This window comes from Scyliorhinus torazame, chromosome 12, assembly GCF_047496885.1.
Source record: "Scyliorhinus torazame isolate Kashiwa2021f chromosome 12, sScyTor2.1, whole genome shotgun sequence".
NCBI lineage: Eukaryota > Metazoa > Chordata > Chondrichthyes > Carcharhiniformes > Scyliorhinidae > Scyliorhinus > Scyliorhinus torazame.
Window position 1 is genome coordinate 108,093,464 of NC_092718.1, and position 22,869 is coordinate 108,116,332.

The window sequence follows — 22,869 nt, forward strand, 5'->3', positions numbered from 1 at the left end:
AACCTACCTCTGACATCTGTCCTATATCTATCTCCCCTCAATTTAAAACGATGTCCCCTCGTGCTGGACATCACCATCCGAGGAAAAAGGCTCTCACTGTCCACCCTATCCAATCCTCTGGTCATCTTGTATGCATCTATTAAGTCACCTGTTAACCTTCTTTTCTCTAACGAAAACAGACTCAAGTCCCTCAGCCTTTCCTCATAAAATGTTCCCTCCATACCAGGCAACATTCTGGTAAATCTACTCTGCACCCTTTCCAATGCTTCCACATCCTTCCTATACTGCGGCGACCAGAATTGCACGCAATTCTCTAAATGTGGCCGCACCAGAGTTTTGTACAGCTGCAACATGACCTCATGGCTCCGAAGCTCAATCCCTCTACCAATAAAAGCTAACACACCGTACGCCTTTTTAACATCCCTCTCAACCTGGGTGGCAACTTTCAGGGAGCTATGAACATGGACACAGAGATCTCTCTGCTCATCCACACTGCCAAGAATTTTACCATTAGCCCAGTAGTCTGTCTTCCTGTTCTTCCTTCCAAAATGAATCACGTCGCACTTTTCTGCATTAAACTCCATTTGCCACCTCTCAGCCCAGCGCTGCAGCTTATCTATGTCCCTCTGTAATTGTAACATCAGTCTGCACTGTCCACAACTCCACCAACTTTAGTGTCATAGATTCGTAGAATTTACAGTGCAGAAGGAGGCCATTCGGCCCATCGAGTCTGCGCCGTCTCTTGGAAAGAGCACCCTATCCGAGGTCCACACCTCTACCCTATCCCCATAACCCAGTAACCCCACCCAACACTAATGGCAATTTTGGACACTAAGGGCAATTTATCATGGCCAATCCACCTAACCTGCACATCTTTGGACTGTGGGAGGAAACCGGAGCACCCGGAGGAAACCCATGCCCACACGGGGAGGATGTGCAGACTCCGCACAGACAGTGACCCAAGCCGGAATCGAAACTGGGACCCTGGAGCTGTGAAGCAATTGTGCTATCCACAAGGCTACCGTGCTGCCCTGCCATCTGCAAATTTACTCACCCATCCTTCTACGCCCTCCTCCAGGTCATTTACAAAAATGACAAACAGCCGTGGCCCCAAAACGGATCATTGTGGTACACCACTAGTAACTGGACTCCAGTCTGAACATTTCCCATCAACCACCACCCTTTGTCTTCTTCCAGCTAGCCAATTTCTGATCCAAACTGTTAAATCACCCTCAATCCCATGCCACCGTATTTTCTGCAGAAGCCTACCGTGGGGAACCTTATCAAATGCTTTACTGAAATCCATATACAGGACATCAACTGCTTTACCCTCATCCATCTGTTTGGTCATCTTCTCAAATAACTCAATAAGGTTTGTGAGGCAGGACCTAACCTTCACAAAACCGTATTGATTATCTCTAATCAAATTATTCCTTTCCAGATGATTATACATCCAATCTCTTATAAACCTTTCCAAGACTTTGCGATAACAGAAGTAAGGCTCATTGGTCTATAATTACCGGGGTTGTCTCTACTCCCCTTCTTGAACAAGGGGACAACATTTGCTACCCTCCAGTCTTCTGGCACTATTCCTGTAGACAAAGATTACTTAAAGATCAAAGCCAAAGGCTCAGCAATCTCCTCCCTTCCTTCCCAGAAAAATCCTCGGATAAATCCCATTCGGCCCAGGGGACTTATCTATTTTCACACTTTCCAGATTTGCCAACACCTCCTCCTTATGGACCTCAAGCCCTTCTAGTCTAGTAGCCTGAATCTCAGTACTCCCCTCGACAACATTGTCTTTGCCCTGTGTGAATACTGACGGCATATATTCATGTAGCACCTCTCCTATCTCCTCGGACTCCAAGCACAACTTCCCACTGCTGTCCTTGACTGGCCCTACTCTTAGTCTAGTCATTCGTTTATTCCTGACATATCAAGATAAAGCTTTAGGGTTATCCTTGATCCTACCTGCCAAAGACTTCTCATGTCCCCTCCTGGCTCTTCTTAGATCTCTCTTTAGGTCCTTCCTAGCTAACTTGTAACTCTCGAGCGCCCTAACTGAACCTTCATGTCTCATCTTTACATAAGACTCCTTCTTCCCCTTGACAAGTCTTTCGACTGCTATAGCAAACCGCGGTTCCCTTGCTCGACCATTTCATCCCTGCCTGACAGGTACATACTTAGCAAGGTCACGCAGTAGCTGTTCCTTGAACAAGCTCCACATTTCCATTGTGTCCATCCCCTGCAATTTTCCTCTCCATCCGATGCATCCTAAGGCATGCCTCATCGCATCATAATTGCCTTTCCCCAGAAATATCTCTTGCTCTGCCTATACCTATCCCTTTCCATCACTAAAGTAAACTTAATCGAATTGTGGTCACTATCACCAAAGTGCTCATCTACCTCCAAATCTAACACCTGTCCTCTTTCATTACCCAGTACCTAATCCAATATGGCCTCGCCTCTCGTTGGCCTATCTACATAATGTGTCAGGAAACCCTCCTGCACACATTGGACAAAGATATTCCCATCTAAATTACTCGAACTATAACGTTTCCAGTCAATATTTGGGTTGTTAAAGTCCTCCATAACAACTACCCTGGTGCTTTTGCTCCTATTCAGAACCAGCTTTACAATCCTTTCCTCTACATCTCTGACACTTTTCGGAGGCCTATAGAAAACTCCTAACAGGTTGACCGCTCCTTTCCTGTTTCTAACCTCAACCCATACTACTTCAGTGGACGAATCTTCATCAAACATCCTTTCTGCCACCGTAATTCTGGCCTTGACTAACAATGCCACCCCTCCCCCTCTTTAACCACCTTCACTGAGCTTCCTGAAATATCAAAACCCCGGGACCTGCAACAACCATTCCTGACCCTGCTCTATCCATGTCTCTGAAATGGCCACAACATCGAAGTCCCAGGTACCAACCCATGCCGCAAGTTCACCCATCTTATTCCAGATGCTCCTGGCATTGAAGAAGACACACTTTAAACCACCTTCCTGCCTGCCGGTACACTCCTGCAACTTTGAAACCTTTCTCATGGCCTGACTACTCTCAACCTCCTGTATACTGGAGCTCCAATTCAGGTCCCAAGCCCCGGCTGAACTAGCTTAAACATTCCCGAAGATCATTTGCAAATCCCCCCCCCCCCCCACCCCCCAGGCTTTTGGTATCCCTCTGGTCCAGGTGTAGACCATCCCGTTTGTAGAGACCATAGAAATTAGATCATATAATTTACAGTGCAGAAGGAGGCCATTCGGCGCATCGAGTCTGCATCGGCTCTTGGAAAGAGCACCCTACCCACGATCAACACCTCCACCCTATCCCCGTAACCCAGTAGCCCCACCCAACACTAAGGACAATTTTGGACACTAAGGGCGAATTATCATGGCCTATCCACCTAACCTGCACATCTTTGGACTGTGGGAGGAAACCGGAGCACCCGGAGGAAACCCACGCACACACGGTGAGAATATGCAGACTCAGCACAGACAGTGGCTCAAGTCGGAATCGAACCTGGGACCCTGGAGCTGTGAAGAAATTGTGCTATTCACAATGCTAGCGTGCTATCCAAGGACCCCAGAATGAGCCTCAATTATCCAGAAATCTGAAACCCTCCCTCCTGCACCATGCCTATAGCCACGTTTTCAACTCCTCTCTCTCCCGATTCCTCGTCTTGCTATCACGTGGCACGATTAACAACCCAGAGATACTAACTCTTTTTATCCTAGATCTAAGTTTCTACCCTAGCTCTCTGAATTCCTATCTTACATCCATAGCCCTTTTCCTACCTATGTCGTTGGTACCTATGTGGACCACGAATTGGGGCAGCTCCCCCTCCCCCTTAAGGAAACGGAAAATACGATCCGAGACATCACGCACCCTGGCACCTGGGAGGCAAAACACCAACCGCGAGTCTCTCTCGTTCCCACAGAATCTCCGATTTATCCCCCTAAATGGAGTCTCCAGTGACTAGTGTTCTACTGCTCTCCCACCCTTCCCTTCTGAGCAACAGGGACAGACTCTGTGCCAGAGACCTGTACCCCATGGCTTACCCCTGGTAAGTACCCCCCCCCCCCAACAGCATCCAAAGCGGTATACTTGTTACTAAGGGGAACGACCACAGGGGATCCCTGTACTGACTGCTTCCTCCCAGCCCCTCTCACCGTCACCCATCTATCTTTATTCTTCGGACTAACTACATCCCGGAAACTTCTATATATGACCACATCTGCCTCCCGAATGATCCGAAGTTCATCCAGCTCCAGTTCCCTAACGCGGTTTCTTGAGGAGCTGGAGATGGGTGCACTTCCCAGAGATGAAATCAGCAGGGACACTGACGGCGTCCCTCACCTCAAACATTCTGCAGGAGGTACATTGCACTACCTTCCCTGCCATCCGCTCGAGATAAAAAAGAAAGAAAGAGCTTACCTGTTATTCACTCCCCTTCTCAGCAAGCACTCACTCAGCAACCTCTGCGCCACGCACGATAACACCTGAGGGAAAAATAAAATAAAAACTACTTACCAGTCACCAGCCAGTCCCTTACCTGCAGGCTGTAACGTCACGGTTCAACTTCTTTCCACTTCTACCTGCCCTCGAGCCTTCCTCTTGATCTTTACAGAGGTTGTTTTTTAGGCCAGTGCACGGGGTAGGGAGAGAAGCACTGAAGAAGTGTTTCGGGTTTAAGTGTCACTTAACAACAGCTCCTCCACAAACCACCTTCAAGTTAGGGTGAGCACACGGATGTATGCAAATTTCCCCAGCAACAGCCAATCAGCATCTCCGCTCTACTGTCCTTGCTGGATGCTTGTCTTCACTTGAACAGCTAGGGTCTCTTGCTGAGATAGACCTTCAAGTTAGGGTGAGCACACGGATGTATGCAAATTTCCCCGGCAATAGCCAATCAGCAGCTCCGCTCTACTGCCCTCTGCTGGAATTTGTTAAGCTGGGCGTAGCAGATGCGGGAGGTGCAGTGGGATGGTGCTAGCGTTCGTATTTACAAGGACTTGACGGCGGGGCGATTTGGGATGGAATACCCAGTAAAGCAAAGGGAGACGTACAACGCCCAATATTTTTATTTTGAAACGGTGGAGGCGTCTGAGGCGTTCATGAAGTCAGAAGGCTTGGGACAGAAGTGAGGAGTGGAGCTGGAAGGGAGATTGTGGACCGTGATTGGGGAGCTGGGAAATGTATAAATGTTGTAACTTTCTTTTCACTGAGCTGTATTGCAATTTTCTTGACTTCACATTGTGATAGAGTTTAAGTTTTTGTTTGGATTTATTGAAATGTTTTCTCCTTTTTTTGTTGCACCAGTTATATTGCATTGGATTTCATGGGTTAGATTGTTTTTCGTTTTCTTCTGGGACTGGGTGGGAGGGGATAGTACGTCGCGTTGTGGGAGAGGGGGAGTTCCCGCGCTGGCTAACTAAAGTTGGCCAGTGAAGGGAGGTGAGGTAAGAGGAGGGCTGCGGACATTGACGCCTAGGTAGCAGGTTTCGATGGGCCTACCAGGCAAGCAAGTGGGGGTGGAGGGCTGGGGTGGGGGGGGGGGGGGGGCGGGGGGGGGACATGATCAATACTGGGTGAGATTTTTTTTCGAGGGGATGTGCAAGGGGGGATACTGAGAGGTGGGGGGTTCCATGTTGATAATGGAAAGGGACGGGATAGGCTCATTCGGAAATGCGCGGTGGTATGATGATGGTGGATAATAATGGGTGGGGGTGCGATGCCTCCAGTTAGGATAGTCACGTGGAACGTGAGGGGACTGGGGGGCCCGGTCAATGGTGCTGGTGCATTTTAAATTTTGAAAGCCGATGTAGCAATGTTGCAGGAGACTCACCCGAGGGTGAGGGACCAAGTGAGACTTAAAAAGGGCTCGGTTAGTCAGGTGTTTCATTCTGGCGTTTGTGGAATAGCTCGCGGGTTAGCAGAAATGGTCAGTAAAAGGGTGCAGTTCCAGAAGGAGAAGGTGGTTGAAGATCCTGGGTGTAGGTATGTGATTGTGACAGGGGCACTGGAAGGGAGGCTAGTGGCGCTGGTAAGTGTACGTGGTCCAAATTGGGACCACGTGGGATTCCCGAGTAAGGTGTGCGGGGCCAGTCCCGACTTGGACACACACGAACTAATAGTGGGGGGGGGGGGGGGGAAGGGGGGGGGCGGGGCGGAGGGGGGCTGGAACTAGGTGCAGGAGCCAGAATTGGACAGGCCACGGCCGCGCTCTCTCGTCGTGTCCCGGGCGGGGGGCGGGGGGGCGTGGGGGGAGGGGGGGCGAAGGCGCTGTCTGGGCTAATGGTGGAAATGGAAGGGGTGGACCCTTGGAGGTTTCTGCACCCGAGGAAGCGGGTGTTACCACAAACCTTGGGGCCGGCATCGACTTCCCTGTTACCTAAGAAAGATAAGGATCCGACGGAGTTTGGGTCGTATAGGACCATATCACTTTTAAACGTGGACGCAGAGATATTGGCGAAGGTACTGGCAGGTAGGCGAGCGGAGTGTTGCTGCAAGGTGGCAGGTGAAGATCAGACGGGGCATGTGAGTGGGAAGCAGCTGTTTTCGAACAGTAGGAGGGTATTGAACGTGACTATGGTTGCGGCGAGGGAGGGGGGGCAGATTTGGTGTGGCATTGGACGCCAAGAAAACGTCTCACCAGGTAGAATGGGGTAACTTGAAGTTCCTGAGCGGTTTGAATTGGACACAGATTTATCAACTGGGTAAAGCTATTATATAAGGAGCCAACGGCGAGCGTCCACACAAATAACGTCAGCACGGAATGCTTTGCCCTCCACAATGGGACTAGGCAGGGGTGTCCTCTGCCCCCCCCCCCCCCCCCCCCCCTGCTGTTTGCAGTCGCGATTGAGCCGCTGGCCATCGCATTAAGAAGCTCGGGAGTATGGAAAGGGGTAGTGCGGGGGGTGGGGGAGAGGTGGGGGGAATAGGGCACAGTGTGTCCCTATATGCCGATCACTTGTTATTATACGTGTCGGGACCAAGTGTGTCAATAGGGGGAATACTAGAGCTGCTTCTGGTCAGTTGGTCATTTTCAGGGTACAAATTAAATCCAGACAACAGTGAATATGTTGTGGTTTCTCGGCCGCTGGGGGCGGGGAGAGCCATTCCGTAACACAGGGACTCGCTTTCGATAGCTGGTGGTGCAGGTTGCTCGAGATTGGCGGTGGGAGGGCTCCGTAGGTACAACATTTCTACTTTGGCGTGAGGGTGAAAGCTGATCTGGCAAAGTGGGATGGTCTACCTCTTTGGCGGTGTTCAGGGCAATCTCGAAACTGGTGCACACGAACGTTGTCCCGGGACCTCGGGAGGCCATATTCGGGGTGTCGGACCAGCCGAGCTTGGAAACGGGCGCAGAGGCAGATGTTGTAGCCTTCGCCTCGTTCATCGCCGAAGTCGGATCGTTAGAATGCAGGTAACCCTCTCCACGCTGTGCCCTGGTTGGGGACGGGGTGGGGGACGGGGGGGGGGGCGGGCGGGGGGGGGGGGGGGGGGGGTGGCGTGCCTGCAGGAATTCTTGACGCTTCAAAAGGTCACATTTGAACTGAGGGGAAGGATGGAGCAATTGTACAATTCATGGGCGTTATTCATTATGCACTTTCGAGAATTTGATCACATCGAACATTCGTGTTGTTGAGGGCTGTGATTGTTGGGCGGAGGGGGACTGAATGTGTTTATTGTGACTATGGGTGATTCCTGATTCTCCCTTGTCATTTGTTTATGTTACATGCGGACTAATGTTTGTGGGTTTGGTCAGAGGATGGGATCATTGTTATTGATATGGGGATTGACATTACATTCGTTACTGATTATTCTTCATTGTTGCGTGTAAATTAGGGAGAAAATGTGTGAAAACGGAGGAGAATAAAAATATTTTTAAAAGAACAAGCGGGATACTTACTCTTTAGCAGAATTGAACATACGTTAATAAATGGACAAAATATATACATCACATGAGCAGAAGATATTACTTTGGGAGAAGGCCATGTAATCAGTAAGGCTCCTAGAATGCCAATAAGTACCCTGAATCGCTAGTTGCCAGCGTCAACTCTTTGTAGCTTCTTCAGTACATGAGAGCAGCCAGACTCAGAAGCCGAGTAGTGAACAGCGACTGCTGATAACCCCAAGAGGAAGAGAGATTGGCAAGCGGGCCACGAAGGTCTGATCAACGGAAACAGGACTCCAGAAGCAAGATCTTTTACTTGTTGTAAAAACAGTGATTTTAACGTTTCAAACAAAATAAATTAAGTTAAAATGTATTCGATCCTGAAATAGTGGTCATTACAACATAGTCAAAGGCTACTTTACTATACCTCAGTAAAGCAGGACCCAGATTCGAAGCTACTGAGTGACAAGTTGATACAATCTTCTTTGTATATATATGCTATACCAGGACTAACTTGAAATATTAGTTTAACCTGAACGGCACCGATTTAATTCTGCATACGGAGTCAAGAAGTGCAATTCCTTGTACACCATTTAAATAATCGTTTTGACCCTTTTTTGTTTGGAGGTAGATTTCTAAGAAAAGTTGCGATAGAAACCCAGGTCTCAGCCGTCGGGAACACGGCGTGGTAGCTGCAGACTCTCTCAAGCGCCGCCACAGTCGGCGAGGAGCGGCAGGCTCCCGCAAATGCTGGATGGACTGGTAGGGTGTGGCCAGTTGGTGGCCTGGGAATCGCCAAGGGAACAGTGTCTTGCAGGTCGGGACTGCGCATGTTGGTCGCCATGTTTTATGGTGCCGACGCTGCATTTCATGGCCGTTCGTATGTGTGTCCATGGTTGCAACATCGGTGAGGGGGCGGCAACGATTTTTTCCAAGTGAAACGATACAGATCCTCTGCAATTACCCACAGAAACTGAGAATCCAGCCCGGGGTTTCCTAATCTCGTCAGCCCACGCAGTCGGCCAATCCCCAGGCGTGGGTGTGCGGCCAGAGTAAAGGAGAATCCCGCTAGCAGAGAACCCAGCTCCAAGAGTTCATTATCAGCTGAAAATAACCATGAAAGGGGGAATGAGTAAACCGTCTTCATGTCGAACTCCGCACGCTATGGTCAGACACCTCCGAACGAGCCCCACCGTCTTTTCTGAATCACTCTACAACTCCGCTTTAATTCCAACTCCCTCTGACGCAGGAATCCACTGCGTTATCAGTGATCTCCTCTGGTCCGATCCGCCCATTCGACCGGCCTACACAAGTCAGGTATCGGGCACATGTTCGACCAGCCCTAAGCCCCTCCATTCCTGCCGAACCTCTGGTGGATCTCACTTCTCAGGTCATAAGGCCTCCTCCGCCCTACCACTTCTGGTCCATCACCATCCTCTGGACCAAAGCCATCCGCGATATGCTACTAGCCGTCTGACAACGCCACGACCCTAGTTCCTCCCATCAACTGTCCTACTCAATCCAATACAGTCCGAACCCAGCTCCAAACTGCACCCAGCACTACCCCGCCACTTTCACTCCAATCCACCGTTTCTCCGCGGACTGTGGCACTTCACTCCCACCTCCCTTACCAGCGCCACACCAAATGAACTCTGGTCCGTAGCACTGCCACCAGATCGTCCCGCCGCCTCCTCTCCAGTCCCACTCCTGCCACCCCCTCCGACCTCCCTCTACTCTCCTCTATGGGTTGTCCGGCATGTTCCCTAGCAGTCTGCCCTGCCCCCTCTGGCCCTGACGGCCCCTTACGCTCTTGCACCGTGATCCCCCTTCTGCCCCGCTGCTCCCACCCGACCCAGCTCTCCCCTCGATTGTCTGATCTACGAACCTTTGAAACTCTTCTGCCCAACTTTAATTGTTCATTTTAGGATTACCTTTTCGCAAGCTGCAATCAATGCATATTCTATGAACTAATTCGGCATTATTCTAAATGCATACAAAGAAAATTATTCACGGCTTTTCCTGATCTTCTCAGAACTGACCCAGAAAAGTCTGCTACCTATAATAGCTTATTGTTTCTCGTATCTATTGAAACCATAGTTATTCGAATGATATGTTGCCTGTTTGAAGGAACAGTACGTGAACCCCTTAAGAAAACGTTACTTTCGATGTTAGCGTTATAAGCTCCATTGGGCTTTAAAGATAAAATGGATGTAATCTTATGAATGCAATTCTTGCAGACGCCGAGTTATTTTTTAAATCAGCTTGGCCAGATATTTCGGACACACTTTTGTAGCCAACGTAAACCAAACGATGCAGATCCTCGGGGGAATACTGTGCTTTGTTTTGTTCAGTAAACAGCGTGCTGTTCCTTGTAAATTGCATGCATTTTCATGGAGTTCTGACCCACAGAGTTATGTTAATTTCCTTGTACAGAATGCAATAACACGAATAGCGAGATATTTATTTTGCAGTCAGTATTATTCCCCACCTGTAGCATTCAGAAGTTGTTTCAGATTTTCAATTTCTGACACATGAAAAAGAAATCAACAGACTTTTAAAGCTGAATTACTGAAGGTATTTTAAAGCTTAATTGACTAATCTGCCGGTGAACACGGAAGCTGTGTGATGATACCAAGGAATGTCAATCGGGTAATATACAGAAGGCGATGCGTCTCGATTTTTTAAAATTTAAGTTATGCCTCTATCAGTTTCGCACTATCTCGTTCATATTTCAATCGAGGTTATTTCATTCAGTCTTGACTTGGCTTTAGTCGAAGAAAGGCTAACGTTATCCGGAGAGTTGTACCAGTGTTTACTTTACAATGAACTTACACAAGCAATGAACAGGTGCTCACGATCGTTAGATCTGCAGGTTTTAAGCTCTGAGATCATAAACAACAGCAATTACAACGATATTAGAACAATTAGAAATTACCTTTTTGACAGGCATCCAATTTGTCTCCTACGAATGGTGAAACGATATAAACATCACAGCGATTTTTTCTTGTTTAGCAATCGGCCTCAATTCCTGCAAGGTATCTAGCATTGGAACAATTGGGTAAAGTAAAAACTTGTCGCATGAATATGAAGAACCACTCGCCACTTCAGACCGTTGTGATTCACTGCAGCATGAGGAGAATATTTAGACCACGCATCATGGCGCTGTATGATCTGTGCAAGAGTCAACTGAGGCACAGAAATATACACACCATATAAATTGATAAATACTTTATTTTGTGATATAGTCAGTATATTGATTGTGTCATCTCTTCATCCTTGCAACAGCATTATGGGATCTGACACACCGAGTTGAGGGACGATATGGCGACGGGACAATTTAAGACGAAAGAAACGACACCTTTGACTGTGGAGATCTACCTCACTGCAGTAGCGAATACGTTTGTTTGCATTACTATCCTCTGAAACGTGAGCGCAATCGAAGTTGGATACATGTGAGTTAACAAACGGACAATATATGTAATCGAGACAAGTTATAAATGGTTTACTTAACTCTTATTTTCATTGTTTGGTTTAAATTGTTGAATGCAATAACGACAAATTCATGAAATTACAAAATAAAAAATTACTCGACATTTGAACTTTGTGGAATTGATTTTGACCCATTCAGATTGTTCGGTCTAACCATAAATGATCCGGAATAACCACCCATACCTGGCTGTTATTTGCAACCTTGATGTTTATGCAACTTCAACTACATTTGGATAAAGCGTTTCAGTATCACAAGGGTCTCACTTTGAGCCAAGATCCAGATGTTTATCACGATTCATTGAGTACTCAGAGTTTGCAAGTTGCACCGCAAATCTTTTCGAACCAACTCTATTTATGGTACAGGGAAATATTTTGTACGGGGATCCTAATTATTGCATGCTGTGCCTTTATAATCATCCACAATTCACATAATCGCATTATTACAGAAATAGACAGTGCAGAAGCGACCCTTCGCCCCATCGAGCCTGCAGCGAAAGGTAGAAAACAACTGAACCAGCGCCCGAATCTATTTGTATCACTGTGCCATGAATGCTATGACAGCCAAGTGTTCGTCAGCTAGTTATAAATGAGGTGAGACACCAGCCTATGCCACACTCCCAGATACTCCATTCCAGCCTGTCACCATCTGCTGGGTAAAAACATTTTCCTCACTCCCCCCCCCCCCCCCCCCCAGACCTCCTGTTCCTCACATTGAAATTGTGTCTCCTAGTGAACTAAGCGTAATAGCGGGCAGCACGGTTGCGCAGTGGTTGTCACTGCAATCTCACAGCACCGAGGACCCAGGCACGAACCCGGCTCTGCGTCACAATCCGTGTGGCATTTGCACATTCTACTCGTGTTTGAGTGGGTTTCGCCCTCACAACCCAAATATGTGCAGGGTACGTGGATTGAACACGCAAAATTGCCCCTTAATTGGAAAAAATGAATTGCGCACTCGAAATTATTATTTTTTATAAACTAAGTGTAACAGCGGCCCCTATCCACCCGGTACCTGCTCCTCATTATTTTCAACACCTCGATCAGGTCGCCACTCAGTCATCTCTTCTCAAACGATAATAACCCCAAGGTATCCAACCTCTCTTCATCGCTTAAATGTTGCATCCGACACAACATCCCGTCTGCATGCCTTTAAGTGTAATCGCTTCCTTCCTATAATTGGGCGATCAGAACTGCACACAGAATTCCAGATGTGGTCTCACCAATGTTCTATACAAATCCATTAAGAACTCGCTGCTTATTATAGAATTTACAGTGCAGAAGGAGGCAATTCGGCCCATCGAATACGGCTCTTGGAAAGAGCACCCTACCTAAGCCCATACTTCCTCCCTATCAACGTAACTAGGCAACCCAATCTAACCGAAGGGCAATTCAGCATGGCCAATACACCTGACCTGCACATTTGTTCTTCGAATGATAACGCCAGGTGTCTTGTATGCCTTCTGCATCATCCTATTAACTTGCCCTGCTGCCTTCAGTGATTTATGAACGAAGGCGCCGAAGTTCCTTTGTACCTCAGCGCCTCCGAGTGTCATACCGTTTATTAAATACTTCATTGTTAAATTATTCCTTTTGAAGTGTATCACTTCACATTTTTTATGTTAAAATTCCATGTGCAACGTGCCTACGAAGTTGACCATTATGTCTATATCGTGCTGCAACCCAAGGCATTCAATTTAACTGTAAAATACTCGACCAATTGTTCTGAACTCAGCAAACGTCACATACTTGACGAACAATAGCCGACCCAGAACAGATGCCTGTGGTACGCCACTGGACACTGACTTCCAGTCACTAACGCAGCCGTCTGCCATCATCCTGTCTCCAATAACGAAACCAACTTTGAATGCACTTGATCTAAGATTTGCCTGCATGGCATGTGCATTTGTCCTCTGTGTAAGTCTCCCACATGAGGGATGGCACAGGTTTGCTGAAATCAATATAAACTATATGAACTGCACTCCCCTCATCTGGCCACCACCTCAACATGCTCGATCATACTTGTTCGTCCTTTCCTCCCTCTGACAAAGCCATGCCGGTTAAGCTAAAAAATATTATTTTCTCTCCAAGTGGAGATACATTATCGCCTGTCGTGAGATTCATTGCACTGTACGTCCTTGGCTTTTCTCTACAACCGTTCTTCAAGTCGAACATCAGTAGCCAATTTTCCGTCCTCGGATACCTTCCCTGTAGCCCTGAAATCATTCACGAGACACCCACAGCATCTTGGGAAACAATGCATCCGGATCGTGCGATGTGTCCGCTTTTAGGCCTGTCAAAACGTCCATTACTTTTCTTCCCCTCTGTCAATTTCCTCAAGAACCTCGTCGTCTATATCCTGGATGCAATGCCTACTTCCTGATTCACTTGGTAAAATTGATCTAAAGTCTTCGTTCAACACCTTAGCAATGTCGCTTATTTTGCCCAGACCAAATCATAATCGTTATTATTGTCACAAATAGGCTGACATTAACACAGCAATGAAAGTATTGTGATAAGCCTCCAGTCGCCACATTCTGTCGCCAGTTGGGTACACAGATGGAGAATTCAGAACATCAAATTACCTAACAGCATGTCTTTCGGGACTTTTGGGAGGACGCCCACGCTGACACAGGGAGAATGTGCAGACTCGGCACAGAGAGTGGCCCAAGCGGGAATCGAACTAGGCACCCTGGCGCTGTGAAGCAACATTGTTAACCACTGTGCTCCCGTGCCGCCCATAATGGCCCCCTTTGTCCATAATGAATACTGCTATTTTTCTGGTACCCATCTTCTCATTGACATATTTATAGAATATCATGGAATTTTCCACATTTTACCAGCCACACCTTTCTTATCGCCGGTCTTTGCTCTCCCAATGTGTTTTTTTCCCATCCTGCAGTTCAGGTGACCCATTAATGTCTCCACTGATTTGTAATCCTTGCACTTACGAAAAGTCTGACTTTTCCATTTCATTATATCCTGAACATCTCGGGTCATATACGGTTCTCTGGGCTTCATACTACTTCCCGTCACACTACAGGAATACGTTAAGCATGAGCCTTCCCATTTCCTTTTGGCCTGCCCCCCCCCCCCCCCCCACTGGTGTTCTGTGGATTTTCCCATAAGTAGTCTTCCCAGTCTGATTTGGCCTTATTCTGCCTTGTTGTACGATAATTCAATCTCCCCCAGAATCTTTTTTTGGGAACTCGTCTGTTTCTTTGTCCATAACAAGCTTCAATTATACCACGGACTGATGGCTATCTCGAAAATATGCCCCCATATCGAACTCAACCAATTGTCCGGCTTATTTCTTTATAACTACGCCCAGAATTCCGACATCCCTTGTTGGGTCATTTGTATATTGGCAGCAACATTTTCCTCTGTACATTTTAGATATCGACCATATCCAGACTCTGAACATCATTACTTTCTCAATTAAAGTTGGGAAACTTGATATCGCCTGATATAATTACCCTCTTTTCTATATTTTTACACACATCCATGAACTGTGCACATGTTTTCTTCTTGCTTCCCAAGTACTACAGATGGGTTTATAATAAACACCTCGCAATGTGGCTATCCCTTTCTGTGATTTTTTATTCCCAAACTGTACCCACAAATATTATCTTGATGCACCGTCCAAGTTATCATCTTTCGTCACTGAAATAACGTATTCCTTAACTAATAATGCTTCGTATCATCTCCTTTTCGGCACTACCTCTCCTGGGCTGGCAATTGTAATCCCGAAAGTTTGAGCTGTCAATCTTGCGCCTTCCTCAAACACGTCTCTGTAATGGCGACAGTATTACAATTGTAAATGACAGTCCTCGCCCTTAACTGATCCGTTTTACCTTTAATTCTCCTGGCATTAAGGTTGAGGCCATTATCTACCTCTCGTATCGTGCTATCCACGATGATCTCAGAGTTACAAACGGTCCAAAGTGTCCGCACCGCCGATCTACCTCTGAAACTTGAGCTTTCAGAAGCTGCAGCTGGAAAAATGCCCTGCATTTATACTGATCACGGGGTTTAGAAATGTATCCGACGACCCACATTGAACTGGAGGTGCATACGCTGGCTTTGGGCTCTGCTGCCATGAATAAATCGAATATATCTAGGATTTAGCGGCCTTAAGAAAGATTACATGCATCCCCACCTTTTTTTAAAACAAGGGTTTAGCATTTCATCGTTTTGAAATTACCCACAAGAACTTACTCGCCAATTAGCTGCTCCCGTTAATCGCATGCCATGCTCTGAACTGTAATGTCACTTCAGAAACCGTTGTCGGTGGTCCGGAGGTTCCTGCTTGCAAGACCATCGCTGACTTCTCGGAGGACAGGCTGAAAATAAAACGAGAACATCGCTTCCTCCCCACCGAACACCAATCAACATGTCGATTGGTTTAAACAGGTCGGTCAAGGCAGATTTGAGGAGGAGTTTATAGAATGTATCCGCTGTAGTTTACTGCATCAGTATGCAATGGAATCTACAAGGGAACAAGCGGTCCTAGATCTTGTCCTGTGTAACGAGATAGGATTGATTGATGATCGCTTGGAAGGAGTGATCACAGTATGGTGGAATTTAAAATACAGATGGTAAAATCAACCACTAGTGTTTCGTGTTTAAACAAGTGAGATTGCAATGGGATGAGAGAAGACCAGGCTCAGGTAGACTGGGAGCCAAGACTTTGTGGTGAAACAGTTGAGGGACATTGGATAATCCTCCAAGCGATTTTCCACTGTGCTCAGCAAAGTTTTATGCCAACAAAAGGGAAGGGCGTTATAAAGAGGGAAAATTGACACTGGATAGCTAAGGAAATAAGGGAGAGTGTCAAATTGATGGGAACAGCATACAAAGCGGTATGGAAGATGCTGGAATATATCATCAAGGAAGAAATAGCGAGGCATTTGGATGTAAATTGGCCCATTGGACAGACACGGCAGGGATTCATAAAGGGCAGGTCGTGCCTAACTAAATTCGTGGAGTCTTCTGAGGACATTACGAGTGCGGTAGACAACGGGGAGCCAATGGTTGTGGTATATCTTGATTTCCAGAAAGCCTTTGACGAGGTGCCCACACAAGATTGCTGCATCAGATAAAGATGCATTGCATTGAGGGGAATGTAGTCGCATGGATAGAGGATTGTTTGATTAACAGAAAGCAAAGACGAGGAGATTAATGTGTGTTTCTCTGGTTGTAAATCAGTAGCTATTGGTGTCTCCCTGGGATCAGTGTTGGGCCCACAATTGTTCACAACTTATATAGATGATCTGGCGTTGGGCACCAAGTGCAATGTGTCCAAGTTTGCAGACGACACTAAGATGAGTGGTAAAGCAAGAAGTGCAGATGATACTGGAAGTCTGCAGAGGCATTTGGGTCGTTTGCTTCAATTGACTCGGGCCTGGAGGATGGAATATAACGTTGACAAATGTGATGTTATCCATTTTGGGCGGACAGGGGATTTAGGTAATATACCTATTGAATGGCTCATTGACAATAAATCCCTGTGGGGAAAGTGAGCAGTCTACAAAAAGTGTCAATGCAAAATGTTTAAGGACAGACATCGCAAGTTTGAAGCAGATGTTGGACAGAGGTGAATTAGCAAAAATTAAATGGGTTGACAGTAGCTATCAATTGTCAGACTGCTTTACAAAAAGAGGGGCTTGCTCACAGAAATTTTTGGATGTTGTTAATGAAGGGCGCCTGTTTGTGTGACTGTTTTCTTTTTCTTCCTACAATTGAAAAAAAAGAAGGGGGAACATTGTGTGTGTGTTTTTGAGTTTCTTGTAATTTTGTTTTCATCTAATTATTTTTTCTCCAAGGAATGGGAGACTGTTAAGTAATGCGTTAACATCCAATTATTTGTCTCGATTAGTTGTCTCACGGATATGTAAAGGGGCTTCAGATGGCCTTTGTGGCAGGTGATGTGATGTTAGAGTTTTGTGCAGTCTGTTGCAATTAAGTAAAGGTGTTTGTGGAAAAGGTGCAGAAACTTTGATTCTTCGTGCAACAGCAGCTGAACATTCAACAAGGAACAGTGTTCTGAAAGCTAGTGATTCGAAACAAACCTGTTGGACTATAAACTGGAGTTGTAAAACTTTTTACGGTAAACTAATAGAGAGTGACTCGGGAATGTAAGGACGTTTAAATTGTCAGGAGGCATCTGAAACATTACCCTCTATCTGTATTGCTGAAACTGACAGAGTTTTAACTGGGGGTATAAAACTAAAAGTGACATCATAGTAGAGCTGTGTTTGATTGGATAATGGTGAAGCTGTGTTAAATTTCAAAACACACTTTACTGCAGTTGAAACACAGCTTTGAGACTCAGGTAATGAGACGACATTATGAAAAATAACGTTTATAAAACAAAGAGTAGGGTTTAAAAAACAAATTACAAACTAAATAAATCTAAAGTGATGGAGAGTGAGTTGATTGTTGTTTCTGCATGTTGTGGGAGCTGGTGGATCCGAACGTGGTTCCCAGTGGTCACATATGCAGTGTTGCTCGCTTGAGGGACTCCGGCTCAGAGATGATGAGCTGGAGTCTGAGCTTCGGACACTGTAATACATCCAAGCTGGGGAGAAGTATCTAGACACTGTGTTCTAGGAGGTAGTCAATGCCCCTGAATAAAGAACAACATTTAGCCACTGGACATGGACAGGGCGTTGTGGCTGTGGCACGGAGAGGCATCCAGTAGGTAGAGTTTCAGGAGCCTCAACCTTTTTCCCTATCCAACAGGTTTGACATTCGTGTTCCCTGTGCGTACGGGAACAGAGACTACAGGTAAGATGAGTAAAATGACCGCAGCTCCGTGGTACAGGAGCCATTCAAGTGGCGGGGGGGGGGGGGTGCGGGGGGGGGGGGGGGAGAAATGTAGTTGGAATCGCAGATAGTATTGTTAGCGGCATTGACACTGCTCTCTGTGACCAGGATCGAGAATCCCGAAGGTTACGTTACCTAACTGGTGCTCGCGTTCAGAATTGCTCAAACGACAGAGAAAATGCTGGAACATCTCAGCAGGTCTGGCAGCATCTGTCGGGAGACAGCATAGCTAACGTTTCGAGTCCGATGACTCATTGTCAAAGCTAACAGACGGAAAATGTTGGAAATATTTATACTGTGGAGTGAGAATTAAAGATGAGTCATGACCACAGAAACCCAGGGAAACCGGGTGCTTGTGGAGTCAGAAACCAAGGGTAAAGAGTGCTAATGGCAGTCCCCAGAGAGAACAAAATATTTGAAAGGCCAAACAGCAGAGAAACTAACATCAGAGAATGGACTATAGGTGTGGGGGGAGGGGAAGAAAAGAGGAGAACGGTTATGGAAAGGTTCATAAGATACGGGGTGGGGCTTAAATATATATTAAGAAATATTGAAATGGTAAAAGACATTTCAAATGAAATGGAATGAAAACAAATGGGTCTCGGTGGGGAAGAGCTGACTTACAGATGCTGCCCGACCTGCTGAAATTTTCCCGCATTTTCTCTCTCGTTTCAGATTACAGCTTCCTCAGTAATTTGCTTGTATTCAGAATAGCTCATCTGTGCTACAGAGGAACTAGGAGTGGGAGGGTAATGATTCAGGTGTGGGGGTCCACGTTGGGATCAACGAAATAGGTGGAACAAGGACAGCGATTTTCGAAGCGAGTATGAACTAGGAGCTAAATGAAAAATCAGAACCAAAATGTTATTAATCTCTGGATTATTACCTGAGCCACGAGCTATTTGACACAGGGTCAATACAATTAAGGAAGTAAATGCGGCTGTGGGAGAAATGGGTTTCAATTCATGGGACAATGGCAACGGGACTGGAGAAGAGGAAAGTTATGTTGGAAAACCAACCAGGGACGAGGGAACTCCAGATTTGGCATTCTATAATCGGGATGGATTAATTAACGACCTCATAATTAAGGAACCACTGGAGAGTAATGACCATAGTACGGTAGAATTCAAAATACGATTTGGGGGCGAGAATGTAGAGTTCCGGTATTAAACAAAGGAAATTACATCGCCTTGAGGACAGATTTGGCCCATATAGACTGGGTAGGAAGGCTAAATGTTCGGAGATCTGATGACCAATGGATTAACCCCCTCTGTCATCCTTCTTCAGAGACCGTTGCCTCCGGGACAATCTAGTCCACTCCTCCACCATACCCAACACCTCCTGCATTAGCCATGAGACCTTCCAGTGCAATTGCAGGAAGTGTAATACGTGCCCATTTACCTCTTCCATGCTAAGCATCCCAGGCCCAAAACATTCATTCCAAGTTCAGCAGGTTTTCACTTGCACCACTTCCAATTTGGTTTATTGCATTCGCTGTTCCCTATGTTGTCTCCTCTATATCGGAGAGACCAAACGTAGGCTGGGTGATCGCTTTGCTGAGCACCTTCGTTCCGTGCGTATTCAGAACCCTGACCTTCCCGTTGCTTGCAATTTTAACACAACACCCTGCTCCCATGCCCACATGTCTGTCCTTGGCCTGATGCAATGTTCCAGTGTACTCAACGCAAACTGGAGGAACAACATCGCATCTTCCGGTGAGGCACGCTGCAACCTTCCAGTCTCAACATCGAAATCAACACCTTCAGATGATTAGCTCTACCCCACCTGGACCCATTTGTTTTCATCCCATTTCATTTTAACTGTCTTCTACCATTTTTTTCTCTCTTGTCTTTCTGTATATATATTTGCCCACACATCTTATCCACCGTCCCTTAGCTTTTCTGCCCTTTGCTTCCCCCTACCCCTCCCCACGTGTACATCTGTCACAGTTTGCCCTCTGATGTTAATTTCGCTGCAGTTTGGACTTTCACACCCTTTGTTCTCTCTGGGGACTGCCATTAGCACTGTTTGCCCTTGCTTTCTGTGGCTATTAACACCCCGTTTCCCTGGGCTCCTGTGGCTATGACTCATCATTCATTATCCCCCCCGCCCCCCCCCCCCCCCCCCCCCACACACAGTATAAGTATTTCCCAATGTCTCTGTCGTTAGCTTTGACAAAGGGTCATCTGGACTCGAAACGTTTGCTCTTTTCTCTCCCGACAGATGCTTCCAGACTTGCTGAGATTTTCTAGAATTTTCTCTTTGATGAGCAATGGCAATTGTTTAAGGAAATACTCAGTACCTCACAATTAAGGTATATCCCAGTGATGTAGAAATATGGTAGGAAAGGTTTTTAAAAATCCATGCCTAAACAATAGAGGTCAAGGACATTAAAACGACGAAACATAGGTACATCATACAGCAAAGGCCAGTGGCATGCTGGAATATGGAGAACATTTCAAACATAAACAAAGGGATGCTAAAAAATAGTAAGAAGAGTTAAGGTACATTACAAAAAAAAACTAGTACAAAGTATCAACGAGGACAGCAAAATCCTTTGCAGTTGCATGTAAGGGAAAAGAGCTGTTAAGGAGAATGTTCAGCACTTGGAAGATTAAACCGGTGAGTTAATAGTGGGTAACACTGAAATGGCAAAGATCCGAAAATAATACTTTACCTCAGTTTTCACGGTGGAGGACACTAGTACCATTCCGATAGGAACGGGAATTCAGAGGTCATAGAAAGGATGGAAATTGGAACAATCGGTAGTAATAGGGAAACTGTGCTCAACACAATCTTGGGATTGAGGGCAGACAAGTCTCCAAGGACTGATGGTATACATCCTAGGGTAACAAACGAAGTGGCAGCAGAGATAGTGGTTCCATTGTGTATAATGTTCCAAATCTCCGTGGATATGGAAAAGGTTCCAGTGGACTGGATAAATGCTAACGTAAGGCCATTATTCGAAAAGTGAGGGAGTCAGAATGTGGGAAATTACACACCACTCAGTTTAACATCTATTGTTCGAGAATTATTAGAATAAATTGTCAAAGAGTTAATATCAGGAGATTTGAAAAGCCAAGGCGCTATCCATCAGAGTCCGCATGACGTTAGGAAGGGAAAAGGTGGAGGATAATTCGAACTTGGAACAAGCAAAGTGGATAATGGGGATTTTGTCGATGTGGTATATCTGGACTTCCTAAAAGCGTTTGATAAAGTGCCGCACAGATGGTTAATGCACAAGGAGAGATCACATCGGATTTGGGGTAACTTGCTAGCTTGAATAGAAGACTGGCTGACGGACAGGAGATAGAGAGTCGGGATTAAGTGGTATTTTTCTGGATGGTGAGATGCAACTGTTGGGGTGACACAGGGTTCGATTAATGGACCCCAGCTATTTACAATCTATAGCAACGACTTGAATGCAAGGAAAACAACTTATATAGCCATATTTTCAGATGACGCGTAGATGGGACAACAAGTTGTAATGAAGCAGTAATTACCTTACAGATGGATATAGATCGGTTATGAGAGTGGGCCAAAATATGTCACATGGAGTGGAACGTGGATAATTTGAGGTCATGCATTCGTGTTACCTAAATGGGGAGAGACTTCAGGGTCCTACGGTGCAGATATATCTGGCTGTCCAGGTGCACGAGTTACAGAACACGAGCACGCAGGTGCAGCAGAACTTAAGGAAAGCAAATGAATGTTGGCATTTACAGCAAAAGGAATTGACTGTAAAGGTAAGGACGTGTTGCAACTGTGCAAGGAATTGGTAAATCCTCACCTGGAGTATTGCGCACAGTTTTGGTTGACTTATTTGATGAAAGTTAAAGTGACTGTGGAGGCAGTTCAAAGGAAGTTCCGTGGATTTATTCCAGAGATAACGAGTTTGTCGTACGAGAAGCGATGAAACAGTTGAGGCCTGTATACTTTAGAGCTTAGATAAATGAGGGGAGATCAAATCAAGGTATTCAAGATGCTGAACGGTATGGATAAAGTAGGCGTGGGACAGATGCTTCCTCTTCTGGGGTGTCCTAAAATGAGAGTTCATCATCTTGGAATAAGAAGTAGCAATTTGAAAACATATTTCAAGAGAAACTACTTCTCCCGAAGCATTTTGAATCTGTGGAAGTTGCCACCTCAGAGTTGTAGCAGCACGGTAGCACAGTTGATAGCATTCTGGCTTCACCGCACCAGGGACCCAGGTTCGATTCCCCGCTGGGTTACTGTCTGTGTGGAGTCTGCACATTCTCCCCGTGTGTGCATGGGATTCGTCCGGGAGCTCCGGTTTTCTCCCACAGTCCAAAGATGTGCGGGTTAGGTGGATTGGCCACGCTAAATTGCCCTTAGTGTCCAAAAATGTTAGGAGGGGTTATTGGGTTATGGGGAAAGGTTGCAAATGAGTGCTTAAGAGGCTCTGTGCAGACTCGATGGGCCGAATGGCCTCCTGCTGCACTGTAGGTTATATGATCTATGTACGGTGGATGCAGTCAGAGTGAGGAGATTTAAGGAGTGAGACATCTTTTTTAATAGGAAATCATTTGAAGGGTTATAGAGAACGGACAGGACAGTGGGCTTGAAGCCAGATGGCATCAGCCATGATTAAATTGAAGGCGTTGAGCCTCGGGAGGCTAAATTGCCGCCT